The sequence below is a fragment of the Mustela nivalis genome (genome assembly GCF_964662115.1).
Source record: "Mustela nivalis genome assembly, chromosome: 8".
Classification (NCBI taxonomy): domain Eukaryota; kingdom Metazoa; phylum Chordata; class Mammalia; order Carnivora; family Mustelidae; genus Mustela; species Mustela nivalis.
Window position 1 is genome coordinate 65,930,237 of NC_139027.1, and position 14,725 is coordinate 65,944,961.

The following is a 14,725-nucleotide window of genomic DNA, read 5'->3' on the forward strand; positions in this document are numbered from 1 at the left end:
TTTGTTCTAGTCAAATGCATCTTTTCCCATGTGCTTTTCACTTTCTAAGAATTTTTTCTCTATCTTGAAATCATATAGACTTCTATGTCATTTAAAAGATTTTTGGGGTGCCTGGGGGGCTTGGTTGGTTAAACGTCTGACTCTTGATTTTGGCTGGAGTCATGCTCTCAGGGTCATAAGATTGAGCCCCACACTGGGCTCTGTGCTGGGCGTGGAGCCTGTTTGAGATTTCCCCCCACCAATTGCTTGTGTGCATAGGTGCACACTCTCTAGCTAAGAAAAAAAAATTAAAAAATTAAAAATTAAAATAAAAAAGAAAAGTTTTAAGGTTTCACTTTTTCTATCTAGATATTTAGTCCATCTAGAATTTGCTTTGGTGTGTAATGTGAAGTAGGAATTGAATTTATTTTCTATCTGAACACCAAAAATCCCAACACCATTTTTTAAAAAGAGTATTTATTTATTTGACAGAGAGATGCAGCGAGAGAGGGAACACAAGCAGAGGGAGTGGGAGAAGGAGAAGCAGGCTTCCCGCTGAGCAGGGAGCCTGATGCGGGGCTCAATCCCAGGAGCCTGGGATCATGACTTGAGCTGAAGGCAGACGCCCAATATCTGAGCCACTCAGGTACCCCCCAAACCATTTTTTTATGTTCTTCCTTTCCCAATTAATTTATAATTTAATTATTCATTGACTATTTATTGAGGTTGTACTATGTTCCAGGCACTGTTCTATGCATTGGAAACTGGTGAGAAAAAGGAAAAAAAAAAAAACAACAGAAAAAAACTTTGTTCTCAAGAAGCAAATATTCTAGTAGAGGCAACAGCAAAGAAAGTAGACTGTATGTCAGATAGTGATACAATTATGAAGGAAAATAAAATGGATAAGGAGGACAGGGATTGTGGAGGGACTATTGCTATCATAAATAGGGTGGCTAAGGAAGGTGTCACTTACAGGCTGGCAATGTGACATTTGAGCAGAGACTCAAAGGAAGTGAGACAGTGAGGATGTGGATATATGGGGAAGAAAGTTCCAGGAAGAGAGTATGAAAGGCCGTGAGGATGGAGTGTGCTTGGCATGTTCAAGAAAGCCAGCAAGGAGACACACGACTGAAGCAGAATGAGCCAGGAGAGGAAGTCAGACAAGAAATGAGGAGCTCAATCATGTAAGGCTTTGTGGGTCATTGTCAGAATTTTGGCTTTTAGTCTGAGCTGGGGAACAGTGCGGGCTTTTGAAGAGAAGGGGACATCATCTGACTTACATTTTATTTTATTTTTTTAAAAAAGATTTTATTTATTTATTTGACAAAGAAAGACATAGCGAGAGAGGGAACGCAAGCAGGAGGAGCGGGAGAGGGAGAAGCAGGCTTCCCGCTGAGCAGGTCCCAAGAGGGACTTCCCAGGCCCCTGGGATCCTGACCTGAGAGGGGAGACACTTAATAACTGAGCCACCCAGGTGCCCCCTGACTTCCATTTTAAAAGGTTTGCCCTGGTTACAGGGCTCAGGAAGTCCATGAAACTTCTCATCACCTCACTTTTTCTGTTTTTGGGGTTGAGGGCATCCACTTCAGCCTGTTCTTCATTGACAGGAGGCTGCTTCCATGATGCCCCAAAGGGCTGGGCCCTCTTGGGGGAGGGGCTTCTGGTGATGGTTGCTGTCAGGAGGAAGAGTAAGAATGATGGCGGAGGAGAAGAGCACGTTGACAGCGATGACCTCAGCGGATAAAGGGATCTGTCATGCTTCCCAGAGAATTCTGGGTTCTTTGGTTGGTGCTCTGTGATTATTATTATTTATTCCCAGAGCTTTGTGTTCAAGAGGTTGGTAATGAAAAAGAACACACACCAGATGGGTAGATATTAGCTAAAAGTTTAATTAGCTGAAGAAAGAGAAAAAGAAGGGAGGGGTGTAGGCTGACCTCCCTCAAGACCCCAATAGGTCTAAACTTTACTGTATCTCTTAGTGACAGTGTCCCTGTCAAGGCGATTGCTGTGTTCAGTTTAGATTTCCTCTATTATTATGCTCTTGGTTCTTTCGACTATATCATAACACTCGTCATATAATGACCAGTTTAGCTGCACATGGTCTCTTCAGTCTGCTCCATGGCGGCAGGGATTGGGCCGGTCGCCCTCACTGCTGTACCCAGTCCCATGCCTCTGTGGCAGTGGGTGCACCATGAGTATTTGGTGCTGAACAAAGAGTACTCACACAGAGCCCTAGTGTGGGATTCGCAGCTGGGTCCGGATTCTTGGGTTTAGGCGCTTGAATACTGCAGTTTGCTATTGGGAGTTTTTGGTTGGTTGGAATTTCCCCAGCTGTCCTGGGGGCCCCGGAGTCCTCCCGGAGTGGAGACCCCGCGGACCTCTGCAGTTGGATGCGGTATCTGCAGTTGCCTGCAATTGCGGGGGTGTGAGCTGGGGACCAAGCCTGTCTGAATCTCTGCGCCTGGCTGCTGACAATAAACAAGCCTCCCTCCCAGCAGCTGTTGACAGTCGCCTCCCACTCGGCCCAGTGAGCCCTGCCCGAAGGAGGCATGACTCCCTCCCAGTTGCTCTAATAATAACACCATATTCTTAGCCAGAGCTCCAGCGCGTCACTCAGACGTTTTTCCCTGGTTTTAGAACAGGAGTCAGAGGAGCACAGAAGCACAGAAAACCCATTCGGACATTTATTGAACCACCTCCAAGTCAACCTGTTTAGGTCCCAGTTTTCGAATTTGCTCTGCTGCTTGTCCCCTTGCGCTGAGCCGTGGAAGTGGAAGGGGCAAGCTGAGCTGTGGCACAGTGGCCCGTGCGGGCCGGGGGATGGGGGACCAGCTGGCAGAAGTGATGGGGAGCCAGAGTAAGAGGGGCAGGGAGGGTGGTCCTCTAGGAACCTTTCCTTAGCTGCTGCACCACCCTGCCCTCTGACTCTAGGAGCTGGGTGGTGCAGCTCTGCCCTTCTGCAGGGGCTGGGGGAGGGGCAGAGGAGCCGCCCCTACTCCCCTTGTTCCTCACCACAGGCAGCACCCCTGCAGCCCACCCCCCAGAACCTACTGGTTCCCACAGTCCCACCACTGTGTGCCTCACCAGGAGCTAAGAAAAGGGCAGATGGGACTCTGGCCAGCCAGTGGCCTGAACCCCATGCCCCTGCATAATTAGGGGGTATCCAGAGGTCTGTCTCATTTTCTCAGCAGCCCAGTGAGGCTCGGGAGGAAGAAGCAGCCGCTGAAACCACAGGCCCTGGGTCCTAGTGACATTCCACCTGCCTGGGAGCCAGGCCACCCTGGGAGATCCCAGGGGAACTACTCACTCCTTTCCGATTTTCGGCTCCCTGTAATACAGAGTTTTTTACTACTGCTCAGTGAGTTTTGAGTGGGGTGGGTCACTCTGCCCAGAGAGTGTGGCCTTACCCTGTAACCAGGAAGGCCCGAGATTGCATGAAGAAAAAAAGTGCCCTATGAATCCAGGGCACTATTATATTTGCTTCCGCCTTAGGGCTTTTATACCCCCATCCAGCAAGTCTGTGCACCTCAGCTGAGGAATGGAGCCAGCGGGCTCTCAGGCACCAGCTCTCTGTTCTTAAATAGACTCAAGGCTTTGCTCACAGCTTTTCAGATGGAGTCATTGGAAACTGCAGCTTCCCTGCCTTTAAGGAATTCCTCAGGTCCACCATCAGCCTGGTAGGCTGGGTATGTTGCTACTACTATGCACAGAGACACAGATGGTAGCCTCCAGTGTGGACACGGAAACTTTTTATTGGAAAACTGCGGAAAACTTGACTATGATTCACTAAGAATATATTTTGATAAAGAAGGAAACAATATGTCAAAAAGTAGGTCATGGCCCTCTTAGGGAGCGCAGGTATTGTAATGGGGCCGCCTTCGCCTTCTTTCCCCCTTGTTTCTTTTCTGCGCTGCTGCCTGTGACAGGGAAAGATAGGGCCCCAGGGAGCTCTCTGTATCCTTCTCTGTGACATCTCCTCGTGGCCTTCTCCCTACACATATCAACCTCACTAACACCTCAGCTTCTAATTTTAGCTTCTGTTTTGCATTTTGTGCAGCATAAGGAAATATAATGCAGAATTTAGGCAGGGAGAAGTCAGGCTGTTTTCTTCCCCATAAATTGGCAGTGATCCACATTTGAGGGCTGAAGGCTGATAGCAGTCAGAAAAACAGGGAATAACAAAATGGTTGTGCCTTCGTCTGCATAAAGAGCACTGTCTTTTCAGCATCCTGTGAGCTAGAACCTAACCTTTTACCTCTGCAAGGATGGCTGGTTGCATGACTTCAGAAACCATGACACTAACTCCTGGTTTTGTAGAAGTTCAAAATGACACAGATAATCGATCATGTTGGAAGTGTGAGTATGTGTGTTTGTGTGTGGGTGCATTTGGGGGGCAAGGAGGATTAAGACACTTAATTAGGGAAGTGCCTGAGTGGCTCAGTTGGTTAGGCTTCCAACTCTTGATTTTGGCTCAGGTCATAATCTCTGGATTTTGAGATCCAGCCCGGAACTGGGCTCCATGCTCAGTGGGGAGTCTGCTTGAGATTCTGTCCCTCTGTTTCCCCCTGCCTCATGCTTTCTATCTCTCTCTGTCTCTCTCAAATAAATAAATGAATCTTTACAAAAAGTACTTAGAATCAGTGATGTGTCAAGATGAGAAGCTAGATAGATCTGCATTCACAAACAGGCAGAGGACCATATCTTATACCCTGTGTTATGTGGATTGTCTCCTTGTGTGTCTTTTAAAGGATGGGGCAGAACTTTGGGAGCAGACAAGATCAGTGCTATTCCAGCTTTGGTAGTATCATCATCATCCGAGAGCTTGTAAGGGATTCAGGATCTTGGGGCCCAGACTCTGCTCCTACTGAATCCCAATCTTTGGAGGGTGAGGTCCAGGAATCTCTGTTTTGTTATGTTCTCTAATGACTGTTATGCATGCAGAAGTTTAAACATCACTGAGCTTGATGATATCTCAAGGGCTTTTCTGTTCAATTAAAAGTTACTTAGTTCCTATGGTTTTTTAAAATGTCTTCCCAAATGGGGTTGCTGCAAATTTCATCAGTGAAACCAAAGCAAACCTGACCTTTGTCATTGTGAAATACAGCACACAGAAAAGTACGGAGATGAATTATATGAAGGGAACCCTAGAAAATGAAATGAATGATAATAAAAGTACGCCTGTCTTATTGCCACCCAGGTCAAGAAGTAGAACCTTGCCAGAATTCTAGAAGCCCATTTCCCAAAGGAATTCCAATGCCATTTTCTGCCCAAAGGGAACCACTCTCGTGGCTTTTGTGGTCATCACTACCTTTTTCTCTTTTATATTTTTACAATCTAAAAATACATCCCTAAATAGCAGAAGGTAGTCTTGCCTGTTTTTGACCTTTATCTAAATGGAATCACAGAGGACACGCTCCTTGGTGTCTGGTTTCTTTTGCTCAACTTTTTGTCTGCAAGATTTCATTAAGCTTTCAATACAATAATTCTTGTCCTTCGTGTAGCTGCAGTGTCCTCTCATTGTTTTTGGATCCATAGTGACACCCAGAGAAGCACAGAAAGTAATTTTCCTTTAGAATTACAGCAAATTAAAATTCATTTGGTTAATAAGAATTTCATGGTGCTCCTGAGCTAACCATTGATTCCCCAGGATGTTGCTGAATGGGGACTGGGAATTATTGCTGCCAAATTCTAACTGTGTTCTCCATGGCAGGGATGAGGCCAAGGAGATGGTCGGGAGGTGGCATCTCATGAAAAGAAATGCACAGACTTGGAACTCCCAGGGACCTCAAAAGCCAATATTCAACCAGCATGTGCTATTGGATCAGGTAGGGGACAACCTAGGACTGTTTCAAGGCAACGCATGTTTGCCTGAATGGTAGTTTCACTCAGGTTTTCTGATCTAGCACACAGACAGCAACTGTGCATCAGGCACGTGACAGAAAGTGTAGAAGAGACACACATCTCAGGCAGAGTTACTGACCATCTTTCCTCCTCCTCTGCCCCTGACTCTTGTTTGCCACTGAGGTTAAGAGCAGAGCCTTCTGAGTCAGACCAAACTGGGTTCTGGTCCTGGCTCTGCTACTTACCAACTGTGTGACTTGAAGCTCATTTTTTATCTTAAAAGTGGAGATTATAATAATAGTACATACCTCAGGGTGCTATCTTTTTTTTTTTTTTCTTTTTCTATCTTGGTGATTAATTAAGAAATGGTTGAAAAATGCTTAACATAGCATCTGGCTAATAATAATTGCAGCTAACAGTGAATTAATTCTTTCTTTCTTTCTTTCTAGATCTTATTTATTTATAAGAGCAAGAGCGCACAGACAGGGGAAGCTGGCTCCCTGCGGAGCAGAACCCGATGCCAGAACCCTGGGATCGTGACCTGAGTTGGAGGCAGACACTTAATGACTGAGCCACCAGGCACCCCCAGTGACTGCTTTCAATGCGCAGGTTCTGTAACCCTATTGGTTCTGTTGTTAGCCTCACTTTCAGATGAGGAAACTTTGGCACAGAGAGGTTAAGAAACCTGCTTTGGGACCCCATGGCTAGTGTGGGATAAGAGCAGCCTACCGCCAGATCTTTGCTTTAAACCACTCTGTATATGGCTCGGTAACTGTTCCATATTTTTTTTAATCATCGTTTTATGTCTAGGCTTTGGTACTGTCGGTGCGTTTCTCTCATAATTTGTGTCTCGCCTCTCACGTGCCTTTCAGCACAGCCAGGGTCCTCCCAGCTGCCCATCCCAGATCAGTCTGGGACAGCACATGAGACTGGCTTTGGAATTTGAGGATTGTTCTCTCTGCTTGTCATACAATGCTCTTTTTCATTTGTCCTTCACAACAGAAGCTGGTGACAACAACGGTCCTGCTCAGTGCATACCAGAGGGTCTTGGCTGTCACTTTCTGAAGCACCAGCTTGCTCTTGGGCGTCGTGCCTCACTGAATCGGGATTCTGTAGTGGGGAGCGGTCAGAACAGTTCAAGGCTTGGAAAATGGTCTAGAAAGGACGACTTGAAGGAAATGGCAGTTATTTGGCCGTGACATATTAGGGACTCTAACTGTGAACAGTTTCCTCTGCCCACATGTGTAAAAGAGGCAGCAGCACATAGAAAGGGAAGAGCTTGACAGAATGTTTTCCTTCTGTTGATGACAAAGACTCAGTGCCCTGGAGGAAGATACTGAGGGGCTCTTGAGAACAGACTGTGTTTTCTGGACAGTAACCCTGGCAGCTTTAGATGGGGGTGAACACCTCTCTTCTTTTCCTACAGTTTTGTGATAAGGACATTGTATTCTTACATTTCTAAAGGCCTTCTACAGGATGGTAAGCAGGATTACAGCCCCTCAAAATGTCCATGTCCCAACCCCTGGAATCTGTTGATTTAGGGAGGCTCGCCAGGGTTATTCTAAGGGAAGAGGGAGGTAGGAGAGTCCATTTCAGAGAGATGCCGTGGGAAAAACTCCGCTGGCCACAGCTGGCTTTGAAGATGAAGGAAGAGGGCCATGAGTCAAGGAATGTGGGCACCTCTAGAAGTCAATAGATTGTCCTCTAGAGCTTCCAGAAAGAAATGCAGGCCTGCTGATACCTTGAGATCCATGTCAGACTTCTGACCTACAGAGCGATAGGATAATAGATTTATGTTGTGTTAAGCCTCTTAGGTTTGTGATAATTTGTTACAGAAGCTGTAGAAAATTAATACACACAGTTTAACCCATATGGCAAGAATATAATTTGGTGGATTGAGTGGGGGGAGGGATTTGTAATCTTCTCTCCCAGCCTGGCTTCTGTATCTCTAGTTCACGAGACTCACAAGCCCAGGTGTATGTGTTGGTGTGGCATGAACAGTAGTAACAGGGGATAAGTACCTCAGTTTTTGAAGCTGTCTTCTAAGCTACTTGTCAGGTAATGCACCCTCTTATGTCCCCTGGGATTGAGAGGGGAGGGTACCTGGGGACTCTTAGTCCTCTCACTGTCACCACCCCAGAGTCTCTGCAGCCAGAGAAGCTTCAGAGGAGAAGGTAGTAGGGCTACTTTTCAAGGCAGCATGAATGGGTATGCTGACTTCCTATGCTTCTCTGGAAGTCTCCTTAACCAGTCATGACCTGGACTTTGGAGCCTCCTTGCCCCCTTCCAGCTCTAGCCACTGCTTAGAGAAGTGAGTTTTTCCACTCATGCTGATTCATGTCTCAGACTGCAGTGTGGAGCCGCAGACTGATTCACAGAAGGAGGGGGAGAACAAACCAGCATCATCACAAAATGAACCACGTCCCAGATGAAGAAGTGACATCACAAAATGTTCTAACTGTGCCCGTCTTACATAGATCAATGTAAAGACACGGAATTCCAAACTGCAGACTGGAAGAAAGTCTATCTACATTTTCTTATAAGCTGTATATATAGCCTTTTAAAAGAAAAAGAAAACTTTGAACAAGAACAAAAAAAAATCAAATCACCTTTTAAATATAGTTTCCCTGAGCTGGTTTGTGAGGCCGGCCATTTCAAGGGCCTGGAGGCTGAGTGTAGACCTGTTTCTTTTACAGGCTGGCTTTGCTGGCCCAGAATCAGAAGTACTTGATTTTCTGGTTTTGGCCAGGAAGGAATGGCCAAGAACATTCCCTGGGGTAGAAAAGTTCCTGCATTTGTCATCAGACTTAGGCAGGAGGCTCCTTGGCCATCTGATCCCAGGCTGGCCAGTCACGGTCCCCACCCCCCTTGGACTGGAGGCTTCCCTTCTGATACTCCCATGCCTACAAGGGTAGTAAGTGCTCCTCCAACTCTTGTGGGGAGTGGCTCGGGGCAGTCTGGGTGAGGAAACCAGGCCGAAGAGTCAGTTTACCTATGCTGGGGCTCCTGGGTCCTACAGGTTGGGCTGAGAAGTCTCCTGTTGAACAGAAACCCCTAATACTGTCCAGGTGCAGTAAAGGCCTCTGTGGCACCTTGTCCCCACAGAGCAGCTGCCACTTCCACTGTGTCTCCTCTCCCCACTGTAGGCAGACCGATGGAAGCTTCCCCAGGGAGACCTGAGTAGTCAGGGATGCTAATGAGCAGGAAGGTCACCATAACCTCACCTGAGGTTCGAGTCTGTTGCCAGTGAGTACTACTGATGGGGCTTGAGTTCAGTTCCACAGTGTCGCCAGATTTTAGAAACCATGGTGGTGGAGCTCTGAGGGGTCCTCTTCTGGGAGTAAGCGATGCTTTCCTGACAGGGAAGAGAATATACTTTCCCCCGTTCTAGACTTGGCCCAAGCTGTTTCCCCTCCTCCTAGAAGCAGCAGGGAGCTCTCTTGCTGGTGAGCCCTTTTATTTCTCTAATGACAGCGCAGGACTGAGCCTGTCTCTCCCTGTCAGATCACCGTCTTCCTCCTCCCCAGGCCAGTCCTGCGGTTTCACCCAGGTCCTGGAATCATGGTGCGGCCAGGTCTACTGTCCATGGACCATCCACTGAGCTCCTGGGCACGTGCCCCCATTACCCTGACTGCAGGTTTTCATTCTACAGCTTGTTCTCCAGAAACCAATTTCCCCATCTTGATAGGTGCCAGACTCTTCCCACTTTCCCTTTTCGGCTTTGAGCTATTTTATTGCTCCACAAACTGCCGTTGAGTATTGGCAGAAGAAATCAAACAAAGAAGCCAGAGTTATGAGCAGCTCTGATGACTTCTCTGGCAGAGGAGAACTTTGATTCATGGTGAAATGAGAGGTGGGGATTATCGGTTATAATTATCCTTGCTCCTTCAACCCATATTTACTCTGTTATAGAAATGCAGGCCTAGCCCTGCAACTCCAGGGTTTCTCCATCCAGAGATCTTTTTCCACAGGACAGCACAAGCTGCAAGGCTGGGCCCGGAGCCAGAGGCCATGTGGATGCAGTGAACTGCAGGGTCAGGTTCCGAAAGAGCCTCTGCGGGCTGGTGAGACACCGCTGCGGCAGCCTGGCTCCACGTTGCCCCCCTAGGGACATGCTACTCTAGAAAAAGCTCAGAGGTCAACTGGGGGGCTTCTGTCTCTTCCCCTGCACGCTTAGGTTTAGAACCACACTGGTGTGGCTAGTGCAGCTTTTCTAAAGCCAGCGGTGTTGAAGTGGGTAGGGGTCTGGACTCCTAGCCCTGCAGCTCTGGGCTCAAGTCCTGCTTAATCACCGGGTGACGTGAGGCTCATGGGTCTGAGTTTCTTCATCTGCACTACCTTCCGGGAGTGCTGTGGGGGTTGGTAAACGAGGCAACCTGTGTCAATCATTTAGTCAATAATAAATGTTCGGTCAGTACTGCTTTTATTAGTAATAGTATTCATCATCATCGCTGACATCGTCGTCACAGCCCAACAGGAGGCTGGTAAGGGGGGACCTGGGGTAGTGCTAAGCAAGCTCACCTGGGGCACCTTCGAGCTCTTTACAAGGCCCGGTACCCTGTGCCTTGATTTCAGTAACACTAAACTAGAAGGTCCAGCTCCAGTGTTCACTTTCTTTTGATTGTCATCAGGTCCCCAGAGGCCTGTTGCAATCCGCTGCCTCCGGTGGTGCTAAAGCAGTTTTTAGAGCTGAGCCTGTCTGCAAAGCCAGACTTCACGCTGAGTCATACTGCAGGGTCGGGGCCAGTCACCAGGACAAAAGGCAGGCAGCCATCGTTCAGATGAATGGCCATGGTGTACAGAATATTTTCCAAGGGTATTTTAGTGCCTGTTTCTGTTTAATGTGTCTGGAAAAAAGAAGGGTGGAATGGGGGTTAACGTTTCTTAAACACCACCCACCTGGCCCTAGGTTGGGCTTTAATTTTTTTGAGCCCCACCCAAGTTATCCAATGGGGACTCCCACCTCATAGACAGCCCCAGACACCTCCCCTCCCCCATATGTCCTTGAGGGGAATCTTTGACACCCAGCAGAAGGTGGGAGGTGGCTGGGAAGGGAGAGCTACTAGATGGGGGGAGGGGGACAGTCTTCCCCCGCCCCCTCCCTGCAGACACTCTCGAAGTGAAATGTTGGGAACAAGAGTGGAAAGCATTCATTTCTGCCTGAGATTGAGTGAGGTGTCACAAGAGGAAGTGACCCGCAATCAGGACTATGCCACGAGAATTGTCTTCCATAGTTGCCATGGATATATATATTACTTCCACTGTCTGTTTGAGTCTAGGGTATGAGGATGTTGCTAAAAAATGCTTCGTCATTATCTCTGTACTTACTTTCTGTTGTACAATCCAGAAAGAGTAGGGTTAAAGTGAAGTAGCTTCTTACATGCAAATATTTCAATATTCTCTCAGAAATTATTGGAAAATAAAAAGCAACTTTGCAACTAGCAAATTTCCCAACGTATGCAGACAGGCAAGTGAAAAGAAAGGAAATGCACTTTAAAAAAAAATCTGTATTTTTCCTGATTTGAGTTTGGCTGTTGATTTTATTGTGGACACAATTTGGTATTTATTTAAAGAATGAGGTGAATAAAGATCTAAATGGATGTATATGTCCTTAAAATGGATTGACATTGGTCTGCATTATTGGTAATCAGGAAATGCTGTTTGGGAACATTTGTTTTCTTCATCAGCAAGAATTTTTTCGAGCCTTTATTGGCTCTGATATGTCACAAGGTATGCATGGTGTTCTGCTTCTTTTGACATTATTGTAACCTTGGGTAAAAGTCTGTCCTAACAAAATGGGAGGCTGGAAGGGATTCTAAGGAGTCATCTGGCCTAGCCTGCTTAATTTATAGCTGCAATCATTCATTTTTTCTTTCCTTTTTAAATATTTTATTTTTTAAAGATTTTTAGAAAAATTTATTTGACAGACAGAGTTCACAAGTAGGCAGAGAGAGGTGGAGGGAAGCAGGCTCCTTGCCAAGCAGAGAGCCCAATACAGGGCTCGATCCCAGGACCCTGAGATCATGACCTTAGCCAAAGACAAAGGCTTAACCCACTGAGCCACCCAGGTGCCCCAAATATTTTATTTTTTTAAAGTAATCTCTACCTCCAAAGTGAGGCTTGAACTCACAGCCCCGAGATCAATAGTCACAGGCTCAGTGGACTGAGCCAGCCAGGCACTCCCACAATGGTACTTTCTATTGATAAGAGAGAACCTCTGAAATGGAGATTCCAGATTTTATTTTTTAAAATAATTTGTTCCACTATTTAGCATTCCTTCTTTACCCATAGTTTTCTCTTACTGCGTTTGAGTGTAAGCTGAATGTCTCACTCCTCAGCAAAGAGGCAAATGGTCAACCCTGCCCCAGGAATAAATAATACCCTTCCCCAGGTCGAGGGTTTTATTAGGGTGTTCCTTCAGTCTCCTCTTCCCTTGACTAATTCTCGTTTTCCCATATTTAGAAGATACTGACTCTGCTGGAAGACCCTGTGCCTGGCTGGGTGCCTGAGCCATACCTGCTCTGAGTCACTTGCCGTGCACTCTTTTCCCTTGATGGACCCCTGGCATGAGGACTGCACAGTAACACCCCCTTGCTCTAGCGAAATCCCCACCCTGCTCAGGCTCTTCCTTTTTTAGAGGGTTTTTCTTCAGCATAGTTGGTGAATAACTGTCATAAAACATGTCAGAGGGCAGAAATTCCAGGAACAGACATTTTTATCTAAGACGAGTTAGGCATTTACTCTTCAGGGTCCATGAGGGCACAGGTGTCAGATCTTCTGTAGCACGGGGGATCTGTGAGGAAGGTGCAGTCCTGGAAGCCATCAGGGCAGTAGAAGCTGCGTGTGTGTCACCCTGAGCAAGTTACTATCAGCGATGACAGTTCCCAAAGTTGTATTTGTCACCAAAGGGCCCAGGCTCTTCAGGGACTTTCTCTTAGGCCGGCATCTGCTTGCTGGCCTTGGCATTATGGCTTGTGATTTTGGACATTTACTGCCTTTTAGAAGGAAGTCAGCACTCTTGTAGATGGCTGGGTTGTTTTTTCTTTTCTTTTTTTAAAAAATTTCAAGATTCTAGGATGTTGTAGTTTATTGATCTTTTTAAGAACTGTGGCTGAAACATTTCCTAAGTGGGTGAATTTAAAAAGAAGAGTTCATTCAGTAGATTTTATGCAACTTCATTTCTCATAATTCAGAAATGGTAGTTGGAGCAGAGCCTATTGTCACTAGAAAATACCACGGGCTTGAAAAACCTTCTGGTCTTGACCTTGTCTTTGCCATTTTCTTGGAAACATGTTTAGCACGGAGCTCCTGGAGCTATTCTATTCTCTGAGGAATCTAACGGTTCCTGCAGACCCTCTATTCTTAGTATTTTCTACAGTCTTCACTATGGAAGTTGGTCCGCTATTTATTTCTTTTTAGGGCCAGAGTAATAAGAGAGGAGAGCTAGGTAAGAGTAGAGACAAGGCCCAAGGGTCGACTTTTATTAGGATTGCTTCCGCAATCCCTCCCCGAGAGCTGCTCTCCTTGACTCTTCTACTCAAAGTACAGTCAAAACAAAAGAGTAACAACAACAACGACCCTGCCTACCCATGGCTACCAAGGGACTCTCTGTCTCTAATACATTTTGGTTCTCAATATATAATTCATGTACACACACATACACACACGTGCATGGGTGCGCACACACACACACACACACACCCCAGTAGAATTCTAAGCTCATCCTCCACCCTGCTTCCTCTCCACCATGGCAGGAAATAGGCATTCAAGTTACTAGGTGCTCACCAGCTTAGAATTTGGAGAATATAGACCAATATTTTAAAATTCTTACTCACACTTCCCTAAAACTATATATATATATATATATATATATATATATATGCATACACACATGTGTAACTTAATTTAACATGGTAAGTAAAGTGTGATTTATAGTTAAAACCAAGGCTGCTAAATAGTGGAGTTGTCCAGAATCGGGTGCACCCCATCGTAGCCTTTGTTGACTCACTCCAAGAGTATCTTGCAATCTCTGGTTTTGTGATTGTAATTGGTCGGGGGAGGGATCTTGCCTTGGGATCTGTGTTTGTCCAGGGAGTGGCATGGACATTCCTGATGCTCATGGGTATAAGGTCTCTGCATGCCCAGAGTACCCTTTATCTGCTCAGAGCCTGACTGACATCTCTCTCTACTTCAGTATCTGTTCAGTCTGGAGTACATGACCTCGTTCTATAAATACCAGCCGTGTTTAAATAAAAGCTGCCTTGGAGCGGTGGCTACTGCAAATCCCCCAGATGCACAGGGCAGGCAGTCCCTTCATCTCTGGGAGGTTTGATCTGCCCTCCCTCTGGGAGAGGGAACAGAGGCATGGGGGTAGGGCCTAGAGCTGCCTCCACTTACTCTTTCTTTCCACAAATGTATGAGGCCCTGGATGAGGGCTTTGGGCAATACAAAGATGAATAAAACTCAGTGCCAGCTTTCAAGGAGCTTACAGTGTGGTACAATAGAGGAGACTGCACAGATAATTATGCTTTGAGAAAGAAAGAAGAACCATGGGGCACGAAGGGCAGGAGGGCAGAAGGGCACGAAGGGCAGTTAGGAATTGAGAGGCATGTGAGCTCTCTCCCAAGTGGGACACCCTGAGAGCGTTGCGGAGGACGTGCCCATCATCATAAAATGTTACTGCAACATTATTAACCATTCCCTGTGCTGCACTTTACATCCCCATGACTAATTTATTTTATAACTGTAAGGTTGTACCTCTTAATGCCCTATATTCTACCCATCCCACCACCCCCTGGCAAACACTAGTTTGTTCTCTGTATTTATGAGTTTGTTTTTGTTTTGTTTTCTAGGTTCCATATGTAAGTGTAATCATATGGTATTTGTATTTCTCCAACTTATTTCA